This window comes from Macaca mulatta, chromosome 6 (genome assembly GCF_049350105.2).
Source record: "Macaca mulatta isolate MMU2019108-1 chromosome 6, T2T-MMU8v2.0, whole genome shotgun sequence".
In the NCBI taxonomy this organism is placed as follows: domain Eukaryota; kingdom Metazoa; phylum Chordata; class Mammalia; order Primates; family Cercopithecidae; genus Macaca; species Macaca mulatta.
Window position 1 is genome coordinate 106,205,859 of NC_133411.1, and position 24,165 is coordinate 106,230,023.

Consider the following 24,165-nt stretch of genomic DNA (forward strand, 5'->3'; position numbering starts at 1 on the left):
TCTGAAGCTGGGATGGCTGTCAGAGTTGCTCTGCATTGCAGTGAGTGCCTTTGTACTTCTGCATCAGTCAATAGTTAAATGTGGGCCGGCCCATGATGGGAGAGTGACCTTGATTCAGCTGGCTTTTTAATTTTTTTTATTTTTTTTTTATTATACTTTAAGTTCTAGGGTACATGTGCACAACGTTTGTTACATATGTATACTTGTGCCATGTTGGTGTGCTGCACCCATCAACTCGTCAGCACCCATCAACTCATCATTTACATCAGGTATAACTCCCAATGCAATCCCTCCCCCTTCCCCCCTCCCCATAATAGGACCCAGTGTGTGATGTTCCCCTTCCCGAGTCCAAGTGATCTCATTGTTCTTATTCAGTTCCCACCTATGAGTGAGAACATGTGGTGTTTGGTTTTCTGTTCTTGCGATAGTTTGCTGAGAATGATGGTTTCCAGCTGCATCCATGTCCCTACAAAGGACACAAACTCATTCTTTTTTATGGCTGCATAGTATTCCATGGTGTCATGTGCCACATTTTCTTAATCCAGTCTGTCACAGATGGACTTTTGGGTTGATTCCAAGTCTTTGCTATGGTGAATAGTGCCACAATGAACATACGTGTGCATGTGTCTTTATAGCAGCATGATTTATAATCCTTTGGGTATATACTTAGTAATGGCTTTTTTTAGGCATAGTATATTTCTGGAGAGGGCTGACATCTAAGGACTGTAAGTTGGTAGAATTTCCAGAGGCTGGAATGTAGGTCCTTCATTCCTGAGGGCGATCCGGGTAGCTCATTACAGCATCATCCGCCCTTCTGCACATATACCTTATGATGTATTCAAACTGGTTGACTGTGAATCTTCATCTCTCCTTTCCTCATCTTATTTATCTTCTTAGGTCATGAATCTCTACTTCTAATTTTGACCTGTCAGAGTTTTATTGTTTTTCAAGAACCAGTTAAAGAGTCACGCTTCTTATGAAGTCTTCACCAATCATCATAGTAAAAAATAAAAGGTATCTTTATTCTCTGAAACCCTTTTGACCCTGGATTTTATCTCTAGAATGGCACATAGCATATTCTGCCTTAATTGTGGTTCATTATATAATTAGAACTCCTACAGGATTGTTAATTTCTTACATGTGAGAAACTACAATATTGTTGAAATGTCTGCATACTAGAAATTCAGTAAATTTTCTTCAAATTTAGTATTCATTGAAATACATCCACTGCAGATCTAGACAACCAGAGATGGCCGAATGCCTTGTCTTGTAAAATGTCAAAGTAATGCACAAACAACTGACAGTAACAGCTAAGTCCCTTATCTCTTCTTAACCTAGAGCAGTATTTTCAATGTTTTAAAATAGCTTGTGCTTGATGCAGTATTTGAACGGAAAGGATAATAAACATCAATAAATCAAGGTACAGTTTTTGGAAGAATAGCATAACTTTTGCCTTGTCAAAGGCTTTTGGTATGAATGGAACTGGATCTTAATCCTTTTAAGGACACTTTCTGCATGTCTATATGACTAGTGATTTATTTTTTGTTTGTTAGGGGTCATATTTTCATAAATTATAGATTTTCTCAATAGTTTACAGGTCTTAAATATTTGAATTATTATTAACTGAAACTAATTAAGAAAAGAAAAGCCTATCAAAGACAGGAAAGTAATTCAAAATATTTGGTCATCTTTACACATGATTGAGCTATATTAGTTTATTAAGTTAATAGCCTATGAATAAAAAATAATAAACATATGATATTTCTTAGTCTAGTGTCTGCTCTTTTCTGATTGACCCTACTTCATGTAAGTCCCAGAATTTTCTCTAAGTAATCGTTGTGTTTAGTTCTTTTGTAATTGGTATGTGATATCTTCTCCTTAAAATTCTCTCATTTTTCTGATTTCACTGCTTTATTTCATTCTTTATTTGCATAGAAGTTTTTAACTACATGTGACCCAATGCACACATCTATAGTATGTATTTCTGAAATAAAAGTTTCATGAAACAATACTTAGGGAGTAGGTACACTCAGGTGTTTTATTTTCTTTTTCTTCGAATGCAGTAAGATATTGGTTGTGATCCATTAAACCCATTTGACAAACCCTAATGTACCAAAATCTGCAGTTTAAAGATCCTTCTTTAGAGGGCTAACCCATTCTTAGTCTCAATTATCACTCTTTTAATCATGTGACACCCAGAACTGATTTCTCATCTAATCTTTTCTTTGTTTTCTACCTTAATCCTGACTGTCTCCAGGCCCTCATCATTTTATACCTCGATTCACATGGTATCTTGCTATCTGGTCTCCCTACCTATATTCTCTTTCCTCCAACTTACTGCCTTTTAATTTGCTTTCAGGATACCAATTCTTTACTTCTCTTACACAAAGTATCTAGCATATTGCTTAGAAGATCAGTTTTCAATGAATGCTTTTTGAATTGATTGAACACTTAAATTTTCCAGGGATTTTATCAACAAGATAGCTATCTAAGATAGTACTCAGAGTTTCTCAACTTTGGTGCTAGTCTACTTCACCAGACTTCTCACCTGCTAAAGGAGATAATGCCTGATGAATACTATGTGTTTGGTATGTAATAGCCATCATATCTGGCATCACCGTCAATATTATTATCTTTACGAACTCTCCATTTAAACTGTGTTTACTCTGCCCATGTAAGTCTGCCTTTCTTTCTGTTTGTCTAAGTTTTTATCTCTGCGTCAAGTTTCTTTTGTAAGGCCTCTTAGGTCATGCCGTTTCTCATGTATCTCTTCCACATTTGAACTTTTATATTACTGATTGTTTAACTCTCTCATGCCTGCTATGAATGCCAGCTAACTGTGTTATAAAGTGCTTCCTAGAAAAAATATTATGTGGAATAATTTTCTTTGGCTATAGGGGCTTAAATACTGCATAAAAATGAACAAAGAAAGAAAGGAAGAAAAAGGAATAAAAGACAGTAAAAGCAATGAAAGGGAAAAGAGTAAAATAATATTCTATGTAAAAATAAATTTGAAAAATTATGGGTTAAATGAAGTTAAAGCTACATTTTAAAATATTTGACTACAAGATTTATCAGAGTCTTAACACTATAAATCTCCAAAGGGTAAAAATTATATATAGTCATTCCCAAGAGCCAATCTGTAAAACTATAGATTCATTTGTGGTCACAACAATCTTCTAGGACTTGAATTCCTCAGAACATACTTCGAGTAAATGCTAGCATAGGGTGTAATTATTTCATACATACTCTTTAGTTTGCCTTCACAACATCTGGGTTTATCAAATACTGTTATATTCCCAGTTTAACAGATGAAGCAATTGAGACTTAAAGAGGCTTAAGCATTTGCCTAAGATCACAAAGCCTTTAGAGGCAGCACTAGCATTTGAACTTCTAGCTCCCGAGTCCGGGCTTAGCCTCACCTGTTGGGAAGATGACGTCTTGATAACCTCTCTGATCTGTAAAAATGGAGCTGCTGGGCAGATTCAGTGAGACGTGGGATGTAAACTACATAACTTTCAAAAAAGGTTAGCTCCCTTTATTTTTTACTTTATTGTTGCCATTTAACATGTTATTTTATTTTATTATTTTAAAAAATGATGTATCTGGATTCTTTATGTAGATAACCTTGATTGAAGAGAAGCTTATATGCCTGTTTTCAAGTCTTTATAAAGCCAAGTCCAGTGCTACTTAGATAAATACAAATTTCAGAGGTTCATAATTCCTTGTAATAAGAAAAGAATATCTGAAGATTATCTTTCGATTTTGAACATGTCACTTTTAATGTGGATTATTATCTGGGTATTATATATATGTTTTAAAACAGCAGTTATGTGTACTTCTTTTATATGGTATATTTTCATTGATTATCATTTGAGAGGGTAACGAACAGTTTAGAGTAAACATTGTGCAAATTCTGAGATTAACTAAATTTTGCAAAACTTTAATTTAGAAATATTAACAAAAATAATATTTACTATAATTCAAAGTAAAAGAATAAAAAAGCCCACTTGACTGGCCTTTGACTTTGGGTGTGGGGAGTCGTCATTGTCCCATAAAAATATCCTGTTATGATTTATTACTATAAACAGACTTCCAGCTCTGTATTACATGCTGAGTTTCTAACTTCATTTTATTCAATTTCAAACTTTCAGCACAGCATCTTGACCCATTAGCATATGGTTCAGCCTAACTTTCAAATTATATTTTCACATTTTTCCTTACTTATTCTTAATTTCTGACTCATTAGTCTCCAAACATGTCCTCTGCTTTCTTTCCCAGCTTGCTCATGTTGACCCTTCTGTCTGTTGAAATCATAGGCACCATCTCATGCCTTTCTCAAAATTTCATCTTCTCGATGAAGACCTTCTTAGCCCTTTCACCTGAACTTGAATTCTGATACCAGTTGAATTGATACAACAGTTTTTTTATCAATATACCAATATTATTCTATCTCTCATATTATTCTGTTAGATGTATTCTGTTTTTTCTCCCACTTCCCCATTCTCCACCTCCCCTCCCACCCTATGCTCCCAGACTCTTGAAAGAGGATTTGAGAATATTAAATTAGTCATATTGATCTTTGTATTACAATGACAACAATAACAATAATAAAAACAATAGCTTCTAAATCTTGTTGAGTGTTCACTAGTTGAAGACGGTGTAGTACTGTTGCATTATAATATATCATGAGTTTATACAACTTCACAATGACACAGCTAATATTTTTACTTCATATTATAGATGGGAAAACTCAGGCTTAGAGAAGTCACCAAGGTCAGTTAGGGAGTGAGAGGGCCATGATTTGACCCCTGGCACTAGGATTCCAGAGCTCATATTTTGGACTACTGCATAGGAGTGTAATCTCCAAAGGTGCATCACCTATAGTAGAAGTTCAAAATAGGTGAAAATTGAATTTGCATTTTCAAAGAAACATGCTTTTATATATTAAATTTTGGTGCATTATGGTTAGTCTATGTTACATTTGTGTTTCCTTCACAAACATGCATTGCTTCCTTCAAAAACATGCTCATAGCAGTACCTTACTTTTTATAAAATATTATTTTTATGAGAATTAACATAAGCACTCTATGGAGTATAAAAGATTAGGTTGACTATGATTTGAAAAACAAGGGATTTAAATCATTGACTACTTATCATACCAGTCAAGGAAACATGATTTTTCAAACTCAAGTTAATAATTTTTCCATTATGAAGCATCATTCGTTGGAAATTTTAATGATACTTGTTTCAACTGCTTATTACCAGGTATTTTTAGCTTATCTATTTTCAAATAATTCAAGGTTATCCTTCTACCTATTTACTGCAGGCCAGGGAGGGCAAATAGACACAGTCTCAAGGATCATCCGTGTTTGTTCCATTAGTAGTAGCTGCCTGGATCCCTGAGTTGAGATTCTGAATCTTTGCCCATGTCCTCAGGAAAGAGTTCTATCATTAGTTAAGAGAATCTGACATATTTGGTGCAAATAACACAGTGTCTGCCACACATCTGTCATTTCTACTGTAGGCTGCTGTCTTTCAGTATTGTGTAGACATATGTTAATGTATAAGTGAATTTTGGTATTAAGACATAACTGACCAACCAAATGCCTAGACTACAAAGAGTGAATCATTCCAACCTGGAGATTTTGGAATAGATCCTTCTTTATATTACTTTATAATGTGTGAATGTGCAGATATTTTAGCATTATTTCAATTAGTATCTCTGTTATGACATGATTTACACATTCCTATCCTATGTTATGTATCTCAACACTCTTTTCTTATTGTTTCTGTTATTGAAGAACTTTCAACAACTCTGGGTAATGCCAAGAATACATTGGCTATAACATTAATTTTATTTTTGGACCATTGCCTGGTTAAATGGAAAACATACAATATGTGGTAAGTTTATTATATTATTATCTAGCCATTTCCTCTGTATTTCCTTTTGTACCTACTGAATAAGGGTAGTCAATAAAAGTATTGCATTAGAATGATGACATTCCATTTGTCAATGCCTTACTTGCTATTTTCTAGCTAGCTTTAAGGAATACTTATGCATCTTCATTAATCTTTACTACATTAAATCTAGTAGTAATTACACTTAAAGTCACTTCACACTTGCAGACTTTGCCTTTTGCTAAGGGTATTGTCTATGTTTGAATCTTTCGTCTTTTTCCTTAAGTTATATGATCATTTCAGTGAAGTAAAAGGACAGGTGATTACCATTATTTCTTGGTGGTATCATGTACATTGTTTATGCTCATTAAAGGTGAAATCATATTTGCTTTTCAAATTCTAAAGCTAATTTGGGTTTTACTGGAAATATTACAAACCTAAATTTTGCCACATTTTTTTTCATCTCTGCATAGAGATTTTCACCTATATCATCACATATTCTTACCTACTATAATCTCATTGATAGAGATCTGCATATGGATCTCTAATTCAAGATAAACACTTTTAGAAAAAGTTGTCTTAGTGTCTACATGACATGAATAAACTAAGCTGCAACATTACTTCTAATAATGTGGATTTATTTATTTTTATTTATTTATTTTTTGAGATGGAGTCTCACTCTGTTGCCCAGGCTGGAGGGCAGTGGCGCAATCTTGGCTCACTGCAACCTCCGCCTCCTGGGTTCACACTATTCTCCTGCCTCAGCCTCCCGAGTAGCCAGGATTACAGGCGCCCACCACCACGCCTGGCTAATTTTTTGTATTTTTAGTACAGATGGGGTTTCACTGTGTTAGCCAGGATGGTCTCAAACTCGTGACCTCATGATCCACCCACCTTGGCCTCCCAAAGTGCTGGGATTATAGGCATGAGCCACCGCACCCAGCCATATTTATTTCTAAATAAAATTTCAATAAAAATTTTCTTACAGATAACTTTCATCCTCATCTTATATTCTACTATACATGTATTTTTTAGCTATGGGCATTTGTAACCACTCTGACTAGTTTAAACAGAAAAGGATTTATTCAAGATTATTAGCAATTTACACAATAATTAAGAGAACTGAAGGAACAGACTTGAAATAATTAAACTGCTACAGGAACCTGCTGGGATATTCTATAGTTCAAATGCACTGAGTTATTTAAAAGATATATTATAAGAAGAAAGGGGTGAGGGAGGAACCTATAAATTAAAAGAGACTTAAAAGACACATCAGATTCTTAAAGAGGGTGCAAGATTAAATTATAGTGTCTAAGGATGCATACTTAGGTGATAATATGATAATGAAACAGAAGGAAGTGAATGTTACAAATGTCAGAACAGTGATTAAATTTAGGAGAATAAGGGACTTATTACTGTGATGAGTTACATGGAGGAGTTTCTGGGTAGCTTGCAAAATTCTACTTTATGATCTGCGTGGTAGTTAGAGTTCATCTTAAAGTAACTCATCAAGTTATTCATTTTTCAGTTTTTTTATCATTTTATTTTCAAAGAAAATAGTTGAAAACAATTTAAAACAATGTATCAACAACACTTCAGTAGTATTACCTTCTTACAGGAGCTAGATTACTTTTATAAATGTGTTGTGTTTGCATATACCATGCTTTTTATTGGAAGAGTTATATTAGAGAACTTTTACAGTTGAGTCATATCTAAAAACTATTTAAACATCTACTACAACAGCAGTGAACTCAGACTAAGATAAGGTAAATCTTTACTCAGATTAAAAAGCAAATGCATATAATTCTTCTTCTAGTGATGGTGTGTAGCATTAAATACCAACAAATTGAAAGTTTAAATACATAATAGATACGAATGACTTTGAAGATTATTAGTTTTTGAAAGCAGAGAAATCTTGGCCGAGGTAAACTTGCTTGAACTGAAATGTTGGTATCTTCGTACATTTTAGATGTAGCTGGATAACTCACATAATAATTGATTTCGATTTACTATTAAGACAGCATAACAAAACTGTTTTAACCTGTCCAGCTTTTTCTTTCCTCCTCTGGTAAGATCCCCTCCCCACCTGCTCTACCCTATTCCTTGCCTTTCCTTAGGGGACTGGCCCTCTTCTACTCCAGTTCTGGTGTGTTTGTGATGACAGTACCCTTCTTCTTAATTAAAAAATCAGCCCAACGAACATGTGATCCAGGCTGGACCAATCAGAGGCCTTCTCTGAAATTTTTATATACTAACTCAAAAAAGGAGATCTTCCTGTGTGTTCTGTGGTCATTTGATATGTGCCTAAAGAGGAGAATTTTCTGACACTCTCATAAAAGTGGTTCTGAGAGCTGGAGAGAAAGGGAAGCAGAAACGCTTGACAATATCGTTTGAGGTCTCATTTGCGTCTGACTCCAGCTCTGCCTTACATTTCTCAGTTTCATGAACAAGTAAATTCCTTATTCCATTTTTGCTTATACTAGTTTAAAGTGTGCTTCTGTCATTTGTGAATGAAAGTTTCAACTATTTTAGGGAGCATAATACATTTTCTCTTTTTTACTTCTTTGATATCAGTTGACAAATGTCACAAATGTCATTTTGACACACTAAAATAGGACAGGGAAGAATTAGGATTAATCAAGTATCTGAGTCTTGATCTGCCACCTAACTTCAGAAATTGTTGTCAGTCTTCTAGATTCTCATTAACATTTAATAAAGTCGTTTGTCAAGATTAATCAATATACCTGGCAATTGTTAATTAAGCTCTCCTAAAATATCTCCTCTTTAGCACTTAAATATTTGCTTTGGAATATCTATGATGGATCGTGTACAATTTGCTAATGACAAGAAGGATGCATTTACCTTGAAGTTAATAATATTTTTAAATTTTAGATTTGGAAATTAAGCATCTTTAATTTTTAAGAAGGAAAATAAATAGTTACTATACCCGAGGAGCCCCGTCTGTATACAATCTGATTTGGAGGGTGTCATATTCTAGCCTTTGAGCTGATGGTGTGATGGGATGAGAATTGTGGGGACTCTGGGAGGGGATAAGTGTGATTTGTATGTGGAAGGATGTGAGTCAGTGCGGAGTCACAAGGCAAACTGTGGTAGGCAGATTCTAAATGGCTCTCAGTGATCCCTGCCTCCTGGTATTCATGCTAGACGTAATCCCCTCCTCTTGAGTGTAAACTAGGACCAATGACTCTCTTATAAGGAATAGAATATGGCAAAAGTGATGGGATGTCACTTTCTAAACTAGGTTATAAAAGACTGTTTTCTGTCTTGCTCACTCTCTCCTTTCAAAATTATTTTCAACTTTCCCTTATTGTACTAGTTTATTGAATATCAGTATCTTGCTGATATTTAGCCAAAGATGAAGTTTACCACTCGCTTTGGGCTACATTCTCAAGCAGCTTGACTCTAGGAAGACTGGTCTCTCCTGTCCACTGTGCTGGCAGCCACTACAGGTCTCATACTGCATGCGCCTTCGATTATCTTTTTCACCCAGCCTAACTGAAAACACACAGGAAAGGGAATTCTCAAGTACATAATTCATCTCAGCCACATTGCCATATTACAAAGCTACCAAAATTACTCAGGGTCCAATTTATTTAGGAATGACAGGATAAATGCATGATTATTTTCCTTAATTTACTAGTTTTCAAGAAGACGAATTGTTTCTTTATCATCCCCAGAAGTTGGCAAATTGTTTTCTTAAAATTAACTTTTAATGTTAGAATGGGTTTAGATTCAGAAAAGGCCTATGGAGATATTACATAGATTCCCCATATACTGCACACCATTTCCCTCATTATTATTTTACATTAATATAGTATGATTTTTATAATTAATGAATCAATATTGATACATTATTAGTAAATAAAATTCACACTTCATTCATATTTTCTTATGTCCTTTTTTTTCTATTCATGGTATCATTACATTTAATGGATACCATACTACATTTAGTGTCATGTTTGTTTAGGTTCCTCTTGGCCGTGACAGTTTCTAATACTTTCCTTGTTTTGGATAACCTTGGCAGTTTTGAAAGGCACTGCTCAGGCATTTTCTGGAATGTCCCTAAATTGGAATTTGTAGGATGTATTTCTTATGATTAGACTTGGGTTAAATGTTTTTGGGAGGAGAACCATAGAGGCAATGCTCCATTTTCATTCTATCATATTCAGGGTGCATGCTTTCAATGTGACTTATCACTGTTGATGTGGACTTTCATCTGCTGGCTGGGTTTCTTCATCTTTACCTAAATATCATCAGCTTGTCAGGTTTCTCCACTGTATAGTTACTCTTTCCATGCTTCCCTTACATACTATACTCTTTGGAAGGTCACTATGTACAGCCTACACTTAAGAGAGTGGGGAGCTATGCTTTACCTCCTTGGGGACAGAATAGCAACATAAATTATTTGGAATTCTTCTGCATGGGCAATTTGTCCATTTTTCCCCACTTTTTTTTTTTTTTTTTGAGATGGAGTCTCGCCCTGTCACCCATTGCACTCACATGGAGTGCAATGATGTGATCTCTGCTCACTGCAACCTTTGCCTCCCAGTTCAAGCGATTCTCCTTCCTTAGCCTCCTGAGTAGCTGGGATTACAGGTGCCTGCCACCATGCCCCGCTAATTTTTTGTATTCTTAGTAGAGATGGGGTTTCACCATGTTGGCTGGGCTGGTCTCGAAACCCTGACCCCATGATCCGCCTGCCTTGGCCTCCCAAAGTGCTGGGATTACAGGCGTGAGCTACCGCACAACTGCTTAATGTCTTATATTCAACATGACAATGTCATATAGCATAATTTCACCTATTCAACTCTCCTCACCCACCTGACCTGCTAGCAACCACTGATATGTTTATTATCCCTATCATGTTGTCTTTTCCATGATGTCATGTAAATGAAGCCACATATTACATGGCCTTTTCGAATTGGCTTCTTTCACATAGAATATACACTTAAGATTTATTTATGCCATTTTGTGGCTTAATAACTCATTTCTTTTTATCACTCAGTGACATTGCACTGTGTGTATTAACATATACTAGAGTGTATTTATGAATTCAGATATAGAAAACATCTTGGTTGTTTCTAGTTTTTGATAGCTATGAATTAAACTGTTATAAACATTTATATGCATATTTTCTTGGGACTTGTTTTCAAATTAGCTTCGTAAATATCTAGGAGTGCAGTTGCTGGATTTTCTAGTAATGTTACATAATGTTTAGCTTTGTAAGAAACTGCCAAACTGAGGTAGGAGGTGGGACTCAACTCTGGACCAGATTGAAGACTGGTTGAAACAGGAAGAGGCACTGAAAGCACTTTTCCATAAGACACACCTACTGGCACCATGACAGTTTACCATTGCTATGGCAATACCCAAAACTTACTGCCCCTTCCTTCCTTTCCAAGGAAGTTACTACCCCTTTTCTAGAAATTTCTGAATAACTCTTCCCTTAATTTGCATGTAATTAAAAGTGGGTATAAATATGACTGTAGAACTGCCCCTGAGTTGCTGCTCTCAACACACTGCCTATGGAGTAGTGCTGCTTTGCAGGAGAAGTCACAGAGCTGTAACTCTGCTGCCTCAATATAGCTGTTTTCTTCTACTACCAGCTTGGTCTTGAATTCTTCACTGAGCAAAGCCAAGAAACTTCCAAGGCTAAGCCCCAATTTTAGGGCTTGCTCACCCTACATCAAGTGGTACCCGAAGTGGGGCTGAAGAGAGAAGATGACGATGAGAGAAGCAGTGGTTAGTAGTTGGCAAGGTTGTGGCAAGAGACAGCCACCAGTGAGATGATGAGCAAAGAGAAGAAGAGAGATGATAAAGGGGTCAGTGACTGAGGTTGCAAGAGTTGTAACACTGAGGCTGTAACACTGAAGAGCTGCTGACCCTGCAAGAGTTACAGCACGAAGCAAAGGCTCTTTTCAGAGCCCTCATTTTTCCAGACAGGCGGTGGAGGTGAGTGGACAGGCAAGCGATCATAGTACTGCTGTCTTGTACAATACCTGCCACTCTGACCAGTAACCAGCAGGCTAGCGGGTTACTGGTCCCTGTACTGGCCACTCCCACTGTAACAGCTGAGCCCACCCAACCTGGGGAACCTGAAGAAAGCTCACTGGGTCCCACGTGGGAGATTCATCAGCGCCATTTTGGCTCCTGTGGATTGATGAGTGTCCTCACTTCCCCACTTCCCATAGTATTGGGTGAGCTAGGGAATAAAAGCCTCTGGCTAAATGGTCAGTTTAAAGTCCCCTGTCCTTTGAATGCCCTGAAACACACCCTCGTTACCCCTTCCCCGGTCCTTTTTCTTTTGGCTCCGTTTTATTGCCCCACCAGTCATTTTATTTTCAGTCCTAAAATTAATGTTTTGTTTGCAGGACTCTGAAATGCCAGAGTCACATTGTTCTGTGACCCCAACCAGGCCTTTGGGGTTCTGTTGGCTGCTCCCAGGATGCTCTGGGGTTTTCAGCATTGGTTGTCTCCCAGATACTCTGGGTCTTCTGGCATTAGTTGTAGAGACCCTCACTGGCCAATATTCAAGTACTGCGGGTTTTAGACATTTGGTGTTTTTAGTAGCTTCCTGGATTCTCGAGGGTTTTTGGCACTGACATTTCTTTTAGGATTGTAGGTTAGAGGCCCACCCTGGGGGAATCTTGGTCTTGCCTTCTCTTGTTTTGGGCTCTAAAGTTATCATTTTTCAAAACGACATTTTTTTTTTTCTTGTCACTTTATTTACACTTTTCCTTCTACACTTAGTTAAAAAAATACTTCCTTTGTCGTATTTTGTTCACTGGAAAACACTTATAATCCACTCTCATAACTTGCTAACTATACTTATACCTTCTTTGCAGGAAGTGAAAAACTAAAAGGGGAAAAATAGCAAGGGCCTAGTTGCTTTCTCTCTTACTAGATTTAGAAAGTCTTCTGTGTCGTGTAGAAATCCTTGTTAGACGTGGGGACAATGATGAGCATCCCAGAGGACTCTCCACTAGGGTGTCTTTTAGGCTACTAGAGCAAATTCAAATTTGACTTAAAGGAAAAGAAACTCATTTTCGATTCCAACACTTTTTGGGTCCATTACACAGTAGAAAACCAACACATCTGGCCTAGGCATGGTTCTTTATGTTGTAATGTTATTTTACAAATAGATTCATGCTGTAAATAAGGACAATGTGAGGAGATACCTTATGTACAGGCTTTTATGGTCCTTTACTGGTTTATGTTACTTCCACCACCAGGAAGCTACCCCTAAGCTATCCTTAAGGGATCTCCAAGCTTCTCTCCCTAGAAGCCCTAATGCTCCCTGGATCTTCCTCAGTCCCTCAATTCTGGTCAGGGGGAATCCTACTCATTCTCTAATGAAGGATTCCACCCCAAGGCCATCAGGTACCCCTTCCCCTTATCCACTAGCCCTAGCTTATAGCTCTTACTGCCTGAGAAATTAAGCTCAAACAGTACCACCAGGAGTGGGGTCCCACATCAGTCTCTAAAGTCGAACCTGTGTCAATTGCAGGATGTAGCTGGTGGAAATAAAGTAACACTTGGAGTATATGTCCAATTTTCTAAGTGTGATTTGGCTTTTTCCAGTCAAAATATGAGCAATTTTCAGAGGATCGAAAAAAGTTCATAGAGATATTTGTTAAGGTGACCATGTTCTTTAATTTGTCAAGACTTGCAAGTATTGTCATGTGCTTACTGTGTTGTGGGAAAAAAAGTTAAGCCAGTTAATTATGCCAAGGTTGGAGAAATCAGTCAGGGATAAAACAAAAATCCTGCTCTGTTTTAGGGTCATTTGGTTGAGGCACTCAGGAAATATACTAATACAGACCCAGACTACCCCTAAGGGAAAACTCTCCTTAGTATGTAGTTTATTATTCACTCTACCCCAGTATTAGAAGGAAGCTTTAGAAAGCAGCAATGGAACCCCAAACCTCTATTAGTCAACTCTTAATCATCACCTCTAAAGTTTACAATAGGGATAGGGCAAAAGAGGTTAAAAAAAAGAAAGAAAATAGCCAAAAAATGCTATTATTAACAGTTTCATTAAGCTCCCTACCCACTCAGGGTTACCTGTCCCAAGAAAGTGTCACAAGATTGGCATCTGAAATGCCCAAAGAAGAGTTCCTGACTCGCCGGCCCCTGGGCTAGAATCAGGGTGTATACTATAAGCCAAAGGGCCATTGACAATGAGAATGTCTTAACCACACCCTGTGAGAGAGAAAAAAACTCCCCATCAATACTAGAGCCAACCTTCTTCCACTAGCCCCAGCAAGCTACCTTGCTCAAGTAAGTTTACTAGGGGTCTTAGACACTTGACTCTATGAATGGCTTTGTGCAGTGGCAGACAGGTGGCCACTCAAACGTTTTTCTTCAGTGTTTCCACTGCCTGGCAAGCCCTCCAGTGGTTGAGGGACTCCAGGATCTCCCTTTGAGTAATACACTTTCCCCCCTCCCTTCCTTACTTAATGCTATGGGATCCCCTTCCCTGACTCTTCCTGTTTTCTATACCTATTGAGGCAAACTAAATTTGGCCAGGTAGACAGGTCCCAATTTTGAAATAACTTGGATCTAGTTGTATTGTATAGGTCGCTTTGTTTGATATGCTTGTATATGTGTACATACAGGTATTGTGATGGGTGTTATGTCTAGGATGCTATCAAATTGGTTTATAAACCAAATTTGACAAATTGGTTTATAAACTCACTCATAAATTAAACAAATAAGGCCAGTTTAAATGTTTTAGTTTGAAAATAATGTTGTGGCTTCTAAACTGTAACTTTACAATAAACTGACGTCCATAGGCTTTAGAATGGTTAAAATGACTTTAAATAGTGAGCTTTGTGTAGTTAAAATCTTAAATTGTAAAATGATTCTCATCTATAAAATGTCAATGTCTGGTGGGCAAGTCAGGATTTCTTGCTTTCTAGGTTCATAGAAAACATAGAAAATATACCAAAAATTGTACTCTTTATTGGGAAAAGAAATATATATATATAAAATATGTATTTTATGTATATATTATATATATGTCAGCTTGCAAATTATTAAAAGAGAGTTTCAAAATATGAGAAAACCAATTAGTAGAAAAGAGAGGTGAAGAATGTTATGGATAGAAAGTGCATTTTTTTTTTTTTTTGGCTAGGAAGAATGTAAAGAAAGGGTAATTTTATATGAGAAAGGATTTTGAATAATAAATCCTTTTCCTAGGTAAAATGGTTGGTTATTTAAGAAAAAGGTAGAAAAGGTAGGACAAGTCAGAAAGTCCAAGCATAATGTAGCTAGTCTGCATAAGTGAGGATAAGGCTTGTGAAGGGGAATTTATAAAAGTAATTTTGTTTAGGATTAAGCTTGCTATGATTAAAGAAATACTATTTGTGGTAGACTTTTTAGAAAATGGTCTCCATATTAGAACCAGGCTTTCTTAAGGTATTGATTTCCTAAATTAGAGGAACTTTTGTTCTTGGTACTATAACCAATTTCTTTTAAAACTTCTCAGATTAATATCTAACATATTCAACTATTGTTTTACTTCCAAGTTTATCTCCCTTTAAGAAGGCCTGGAATAATGGCTGTCTCCTTTTTCATCATCTCCAGTGAGTTTTTCTCTTCTGATTCTGACTAAAATTGTGGCTTGATGCTAAAGTGTTTTGTCTCAGAGGTCTTTGGGAGCAATGTTTTTCCCCAATATAGCTTGATTCTGTAATCTTGTTTTTTACTGATATATAATCTTATTTTTGTCTTTTAGTTTTTGACTCTCAAAAATATTTTAAGAGATAATGAGTGCCTCCTCACCTCCATTGACCTAGAATGTTTAATTGGCTATAAATCTTTAGGTTCTAAGTACCTTGGCCAACGGGAATCTATAAGACACACCTACCAGCACCATGACAGTTTACCATTGCCATGGCAACACCCAGACCTTAACACCCTTTTTCATGGCAACACCTGGAAGTTACTGCCCCTTTTCTAGAAATTTCTGAATGATCTGGCCCTTAATTTACATGTAATTATAAGTGGGTATAAATGCACCTGAACTGCTAATCTCAACATACTGTTTATGGGGTAGCCCTTCTCTGCAAGAGCAGTCACAGAGCAGTAACACTGCTACCTCAATAAAAAGCTGTTTTCTTTTACTACCTAAGCACCCTTGAATTCTTTCCTGAGTGAAGTCAGAAACCTTCCTGGGCTTAACCCCAATTTTGGGCATCTCCTGCCCTGAATCAAAACTATCTTCCAAAGTATATCATTTTGCATTCCCACCAGCAATGAATGAAAGCTCCTGTTGCTCTGCATCCTTGACAGTAATTGGTATTGTCAATTTTTGGATTTAACTTCTAAAAATTATGTAGCGGTATTTCATTTGTGTGAAAAATAATTTGCTCTCCACACTTGATAGTTCTTAACTGGAACTCATTGTAGCAAAACAGAGATTAACAGGATAAAAACAGCATTTTATTAACATATATACTGCCTGTATACACAGGGGAGAAAACCCAGAGAGATGAGTAAATTTCCAGAGTAAACTCAAAAGTACATTTAAACTTTAGGCTTTAATATCACTTCCTGTGAAACAAAAAAGTTTGTGAGGAAAGGCTCAGTTAAGAGGAGATTGCCAGGAAAAGCACCATAAAACAAAGGTAAGATTTATTGTACAGATGTAAGCGTATGCCGTCTCTACTGGTTAAGTCTCTAGTGATTTACTTATTATTCTCTTCCTGCTGCAGAGAGGAAGACACCTTTATAAATGGAGATTTTCTTTCTAGAGATAAGTTTCTCTTACAAAAGAGCAATTTTTCATAACTACTCCCATGTCTGCAGTTTCTCAACATAACCAGTCCAAAATAATCAGTATGCCAAAGGGACATATTCTGGTTACCTACAGTCATATTTTGGAGTAATATGTTCTGAACTCTATCACATGTTGTTTTAATTTGCAATTCCCTAATGACAAATAGTGTTGAGAATCTTCTCATATGCTTGTTTGCCATCTATATATTGTAGGGGCAAAGAGAGTTTTCCTCTCTCTCTGAAGATTAGAATTTGATGAAATAAATGGACAAGGATAGATTAACATGAGGAAGGGCACACAAATTTATTAATATGCACAAGGCCACCAAAATATGAGACACCAAGAAGGACCAAATGGCTGAGGCTTAAATAGAACCTTCTTCATAGAGGAGAGTGACATGGGGGAATGTAGGCAATTTTGAGGGGTATTAAATGATTTTTAGGAGAGTTTAATAGACTCAAAGAGCAGACAATAGTTTATAAATGATTCTCTTTAGAAATTGAATGGTACTGGAGAACAGACAATAGCTTGTGACAAAGTCTGCTTAGGTATAGTGACGTTCCTCAGTCATCCTTCCTGCAACATGAGTTTAATCTTCCCTGGTTAGTAAGAGTTTAGGGAGGGGATCAAAGACAATTCTCTTCCTTCTGGAGGAGCCTCAGATAAGTGGACTTTGGAGACAGTTCTACTGCTTGCTTGGGGGTGAATATCAGGAGAAGGTCAAAAAGTCCTTGGCTCTGAGGATGCTTTTAAGGCCTTTTAATTCTCTTTAATTCAAAGTGCTCAGCATTTAAAAATGCCATACTTTGGAGTATCTTTTATGAACTCCAACAACATCCTCTTTGATACAGTGTCTAGTCAGATTCTTCCTCTGTTTTTTCTTTGTTTTCTCATTCAGTTTTAGAGTTGTTTGTATATTTTAGATAGAAATCCTTTAACAGATATATGTTTTGAAAATATTTCCTACCAGTCTGTGTTTCTTCTTTTCATTCTTATAATAGTTTTTATCATAGAGTAGATGTTTTAAATTTTGACAAAGACCAACTTGTTAATTTTTTTAATGGATCATGCTTTTGGTGTAGTATATAAAGTCTCTTCATCAAGCCCAGCGTCACCTAGATTTCTATATATCCTATGTTTTCTTCTTGACATTTTGTAGTTTGCATTTTACATTTAGATCCATTATTCACTTGGAGTTTATTTTTGTGAAAGGTCTAAAGTCTGTGTCTGGATTCTTTCTCCTTTTTGTTTGCATATAAATGTCTCATTGTTGTCAGCACCATTTGTTGAATAGACTCTCCTTTCTTCCTTGAATTACCCTTGTTCTTTTGTCAAAGATCAGTTGATTGTACCTGCATAGGTCTATTCTTGGGCTTTCTATTCTATTCCATTCAGTGTACTCTCCCTCCAGCGCCATGCTGTCTTTCTTACTGTGGCTTTAGAGTAGGTCTTGAAATGGGTAGTGTGAGTCTTCCAACTTGGTTTTTCTTCAGCATTGCATTGTATTCTGGGTCTTTTCCCTCTTCATTTAAAGTTTAGAGTAAGTGTATCTACAACTACAAAATAGCTTATTGAGATTATACTTGGGATTGCATTTAATCTATAGATCAAATTGGGAAGAACTAACATTTTAACAATATTGAGTCTTTCAATCCATGAACATGGAATAGTTGTCCATTAGAGCTTCCTTTGATTTCTTTCATCAGATTTTCTTTCCAGCACATATATTCTGTACATTTCCATTAGATATACCTGATTATTTTACCTGTTATTGGGTGCCATTATAAATGGTATTTTTTTTAAATTAAAATTCCCATTGTTCATTGCTGGTATATAGAATAGCAATAGACTTTTGTACATTAACCTTCTATTCTGATACTTTGTTATACTCATTTAATAGATCCAGGAATTTTTTGGTTGATTCTTTGGAATTTTCTTCATAATCAATCATTTCATATAGGAATTAAGACAATTTTATTTCTTCATTTCCAACCTGTTTTTCTTTTACTTCCCTTTCTTGTTGTTTTACTTCCCTTTCTTATTGTACTAACTAGTACTTATAGTATAATGTTAGATCAGAATGATGAAGGCAGAAATCCTTGCTTTATTTTTGACAATATGGGTAAAGGGTCTATTTTATCATTATTAAGTATAATGTTAGTTATAGTGAAACTGCCTTTACAAAATTCTGACAATAAGTGAATCTGACATAGTAGACTCCATCTTGCTTCTGACCTCCAAGCTGCCCTTGGTCATTCCTAGGTGTAGACAAAGCTAGCTTTGGGAAGAATTTATAGTTTGACTTTAAAACAAAGATGATACTAACTCTTCCCAAAATTAAACACCTTTGTAAAACTAATGAAAAATCACAAGGTTAGGATTATGAGAAGGTCTTGAACTCTGCATAGTTTCTCTAACTCATTACTACTCAGGAGTCGTGTGGCCAGAGGACACAAGATCTGTGACTTTCCTCAAATGCTCCTATAGATAACATCACTATTATAGAACCTGATTGGGTTTATTGAGATGTTTTCAGACTGACTCCACCCAGACTTGTGGCTCATGACTCAGCTGATCCTGTGGCCCCATACAGAGGAGACTTAGTGCATGAGGACCATTTTCCACACCCCTATGATTTCATCCCAAATCAATCTGCAACATCCATTTCCTACCCACCAAATTGTCCCTAAAACCCCCTAACTTCTGAGCCTTTAGGGAGACTGATTTGAGTGATAACTCTAGTTTTCCTAGGTGGGCCAGCCTCATGTCTATGAAATCCTTTATTCCAATGCCGTAGTCTCAGTAAATTGATTTTGTTTGTGCAGCAGCCAGGAAGAACCTGTTGGACAATTACAATAGGCTTTTTGTTGACGTTCTTTATTAAGTTTAGGAAGTTTTTTTATATTCCTAATTTGCTGAGAGTTTTATTTTTAAGTTTATTGTGAACGGGTGTTGAATTTTATCAAATGCTTTTTTTGCATTAATTAATATGATAACACAAGTTTTCTTCTTTAGTGTATTGATGTGGTGGATTACACTGATTAATCTTTGTTATGTTAAACCAGCTCTACCTGAAATGTGTACATTCTTTTTTTATATTGTTGGATTCAATATCCTAATATTTTGTTGAGGATTTTTGCATCTATGTTTATGAGAGATATTGGTGTATAGTTCTTGTTTCTTATGTTATCTAATTTTGGTAGGCGGTAACACTGGTCTTAAAAATAAATTAGAATGCGTTCGTTCTCTTTGTTTCTATTTGTGGAAGGGATTGTGAAATTGCCTTCCTTCAATGTTTGGTAGAAGTCATTTATGAAATCATTTGGGGCTGATGGAATCAAGTTTTAAAATAAATATAGGCCTACTAAGATTTTCTCTTCTCCTGGTATAAGTTTTGGTATTTTGTGTCTTTCAAGGAGTTTGTTCGTTTTATTTGTGTTATTATTAGGAGTACCATAGTTTGGTGCTTTGACATGCTGAGCAGCTTGAATGAAAAGAAATTGGAAGACAGTTGAAGCTGCCTCACAATCAATGTCTCTCTGACCTTCCCTTGTTTCTTTCCCCAAGTGCAGACAGGGCCTCTGTCTGAAATTCCCTTTATTTGACTAAGGAAAGTTCTTTCAAAACAAACACAATGGCAATCAATCCCCTGTGTGAAATCTCATTAACCAGGGAAGATGAATCACAAAAGGTGAAACTAAAGGTTATTGTCATGTCCACCTAAGCAGATGTTTTATCTTTTCTTCTGAAGGCTGTTACCTGAGAGACTTTATCTGCATAATTTGGCAATCTTTGTTTGTAGTGCAGTTCTACCCCTCACTTTCTCATAACTGTCACCACCTCCCACACAGTCTGGAGGAACTTTGTCCCAGGCTGTTGTCTGTGCTGCAGGACCGTTCCTCTCTCCTAAAAATCATTTACTCTTCCTTTAAAATTGCCTGCATTCCACACTTTCTTCCCCACTAAGAAAAGGATTTTTAAGCTTCAACTATCTAGATCTTCCTTGAGTTTCATCTTTTGTGTGACTCCCATGTACTTGCACATTAATAAATTTATTTGCCATTTCCTCTGTTAATTTGCCTTTTGTTAGCATATCTTAGCAGACTCAGTTATCAAAACTTCAGAAAGAAAATTTAAACTTCCCCGCATTACCAAATTTGTAGACATAAAATTGTATGTATTATTTCTTTATTATTTTAATGTCCATGACATGAGTAGGAATGAACTGTCTTTCCTTACTGGTATTTGTATTTTGTGCCTTTTTTCCCCCAAGTTACTCTGGCTAAAGGTTTATATCAATTTTATTAATCTTTTCAAAAATCAGCTTTTGTTTTTGTTAATTTTTTCTCATTTTCTTCTTTTTCATTTAATAGATTTCTGTTCTAATTTTTATTATTTCTTTTCTTCTGCTTGCTTCAGACATAAATTGCTCTTCTTTAGTTTTCTGAGGTGGAGGCTTAGGTTACTGGTCATAGATATTTCTTCTTTTCTAATATATGCTGCATTCAACAATATAAATTTCCCTATAAGCACTGCTTTTACTTCTTCCCACACATTTTTATAAATTGTATTTTAATTTTCATTTTGTTCCAAATATTTAAAAATTTCGCTAAGACTTCATCTTTGACACATGTGTTGTCTAGAAGTGTTTCATTTAATTTGTAATATTCAGGAACTTTCTGGCTATCTTTTGGTTATATTTCCAGTTTAATTCCACTGTGGTCTGAGAATATAGTTGTATAATTTGTATTCTTTGAGATTTGTTAAGGTGTGTTTTATGATCTACAATATAGCCTATCTTGGTAAATGTTCCACCCTTAATTTCTTTGTCAAGGCACTCATTACACATTGTTTTAATCATTTTATTAATAGTCTATATTTTCAGCTAGACTCTAAGCTTTATGTAAGGAAGGGGTTATTCCCATTTTCTGTCCTATTCATCATTCTGTCACCATTGCTTGGCACAGTTTCTGGCATATAGTGTTTGTCCAGTGAAGGTTAACAATACTTCATATCTGTACCCTCTTGCTTAGTCTTTCTTGTTCTTGGTACATTTATTTATAATACTAATTGAGATTTTGGTACTTTGTGGATCTCCTTTAAGGAGTTCAAAATTATGGCCTTAGTGCCTTCTTAGCACTCTAGTCTAGAACTCAGATTGTGCCCTTAGAATAGCTTTTCAGACTATTGACACTAAGTTTCAGAAATATTGACAAGAAAGTACTACCAGAGTCAGCTGATAATGGTGGCATATGGTTAGGCAGTGTTATGGCTTGCATGTGGTATATCTGTTCCCATTGAGGCTCATGTTGAATATTGAGATGTAAGCCCTAGTGAAAGGTATTTGGGTTACGGGGTCAAATCTCTCATGAATGGCTTGGTGCTACTCTCACAGTAATGAATGAGTTTTCGCTTTCTTGACTGTATTAGTTTTCACGGGAATGGATAAGTTCCCAAAAGCGCATCGTTATTAAGCCAGGGTACCTCTCAAATTTGCTCCTCTTCACATGTGACTGCTTCCTCTTTGATCTCTGCCATGTTGTGATGCATGTGTGTTTCAAGCTTGTTTATGGTACTTCTGATGGTGACCTACAAGTGGAAGAGGGAAACTGGGGGTTACTGTTAGAAAAGTATCCTCTCTTTCTGAGGCTGTAGGAAATGTGAATGATGAAGAAAAGTAATTCAATGGAGGACCTGCAGTTGAAGGAAAGGAGAAAATGCTTTCTGGAGCAGAAAGATGGCTACTATCATTTGAAGTTGCTGATAACGGAAAACTAATTTGGAACGGAGAATTAATGGAACTGAGTTCAATTCCTGCTGCTTCCACTTGTGTCAGCATCAGTAGCCACCACAGCCTCCCAATCCCTAGAAGAACAGAGCTTCTAAAAACATTTCCAAGTCATCAGGATTTCATATACCCTTGTTTTCATAAAGCCAATTAAGTAAGGTTATAATGAACATTATGATATGAACCTGTTTTGCCATATTACTTGATATTCCATTTTTTTTTCTTCTGATGAAAACAAAGGTCAGTTTTTCCTCTTTTTGATATCTTGGAAAGGATTCCTTAACTTTTTTGGTCTCTGACCTATGCAGATATGCTTCGCAGAAAACCATTAGGGCACAGATTACTTTTTGTGTTATTATTAAGTAATAGCTGAGATAAAAAGTATTGATACAAAAGTGTTTTTGGAGAAAATTTCTCTTACATGAGGAATATAGTCTAATATTATTAAATAAAGAATATAATCTATCCAAATTTTATATTTTAGGAGTAAACAATTCAGAATACATGTATTCAGAATGTCTTACATTTTCATTTATTTTCTCTCTTAAAACTAAAATTTGGAAATAATATATCCTTATTGCATTTGGCCTATAGCATGGACTCTATTACCTACAATTCAAAAGTGCTCTGTATTAAATGAAAATCTCATAGGAATAGTAATTCTGGTGTCCTGGGCAATCATAGCACTTGATAAGAGTTTTGTATTCATGGTTCTTGACCTTACCACTTAGTTTTGTGACTCTGAGTGTGTTGTCTCAGGATTTTTGATGTTGTCAATTTCCTCATCTTAAAAAATGACATTATTACCTGCTCTGCCTTATACAGTAATCTTGGATATGAAAAGGTATAATATATGTAAAAGCTTTTATGGGAAGTTATAATCTTTCCAAAAAAAAAAAAAGGGAAACATCCTTAATGATAGTCTATACAGGCTATGATTTGAATCATGGAACTTCCTGGTCCATGATAGTGTAAGATGGCATTTTAATGTAAATTCTAGACGTTTTACAGCAAAAGACCCTGAGATGATTTCCACATTTTTTTATTATTCTATTGAAACTGATTTTTGAAGGAAGTTCTATAAATTTTTTTCTGTGGTAGTATACATTTTTATTAGATCTCATAAAATTCTTTTCTCTTTAGGCTTCAAAAATATTTTAGATGGAAAATATGGAGCATAGCATGTTGATTTCAAAAAAAGAAACGGGCATTTTTCATTTTCATTGTGTCAAGTGGGTGACCTTTTGAATCTGAACTAAAACAAATTGGCAATGACAGCTTCGAATTGTCACCGATTTCTCTTGAAAAACATTATTGCACTTTGTATCTTAGCAGAAGTACCTTTTTTAAAAAAAATAAAAATGAATTATTCATGAAAAATCACTTCATCTCATAGTGCACCTGCTGAGAAGGTTTTACATTGCCTATTAAAGTGTATGCAAAAGCTGTGCAGTTAAACCTTCAATATCAAATTTATTTTGCTTTGTTAATGTCTTATAATGCATCATAGGAAGGGCAATGACAAACATGTATTTGTATTCATAGAACATTTAAAAAATAATTAGTACTTGAAAAGGTCATAGAAAAGATCAGAGAAGACTTGCTGTGGCATTTAGCCAGAGATAGAAAGCGAGACACATCCTTTTCTTCTGATTGATGCTCTTCTCTATTG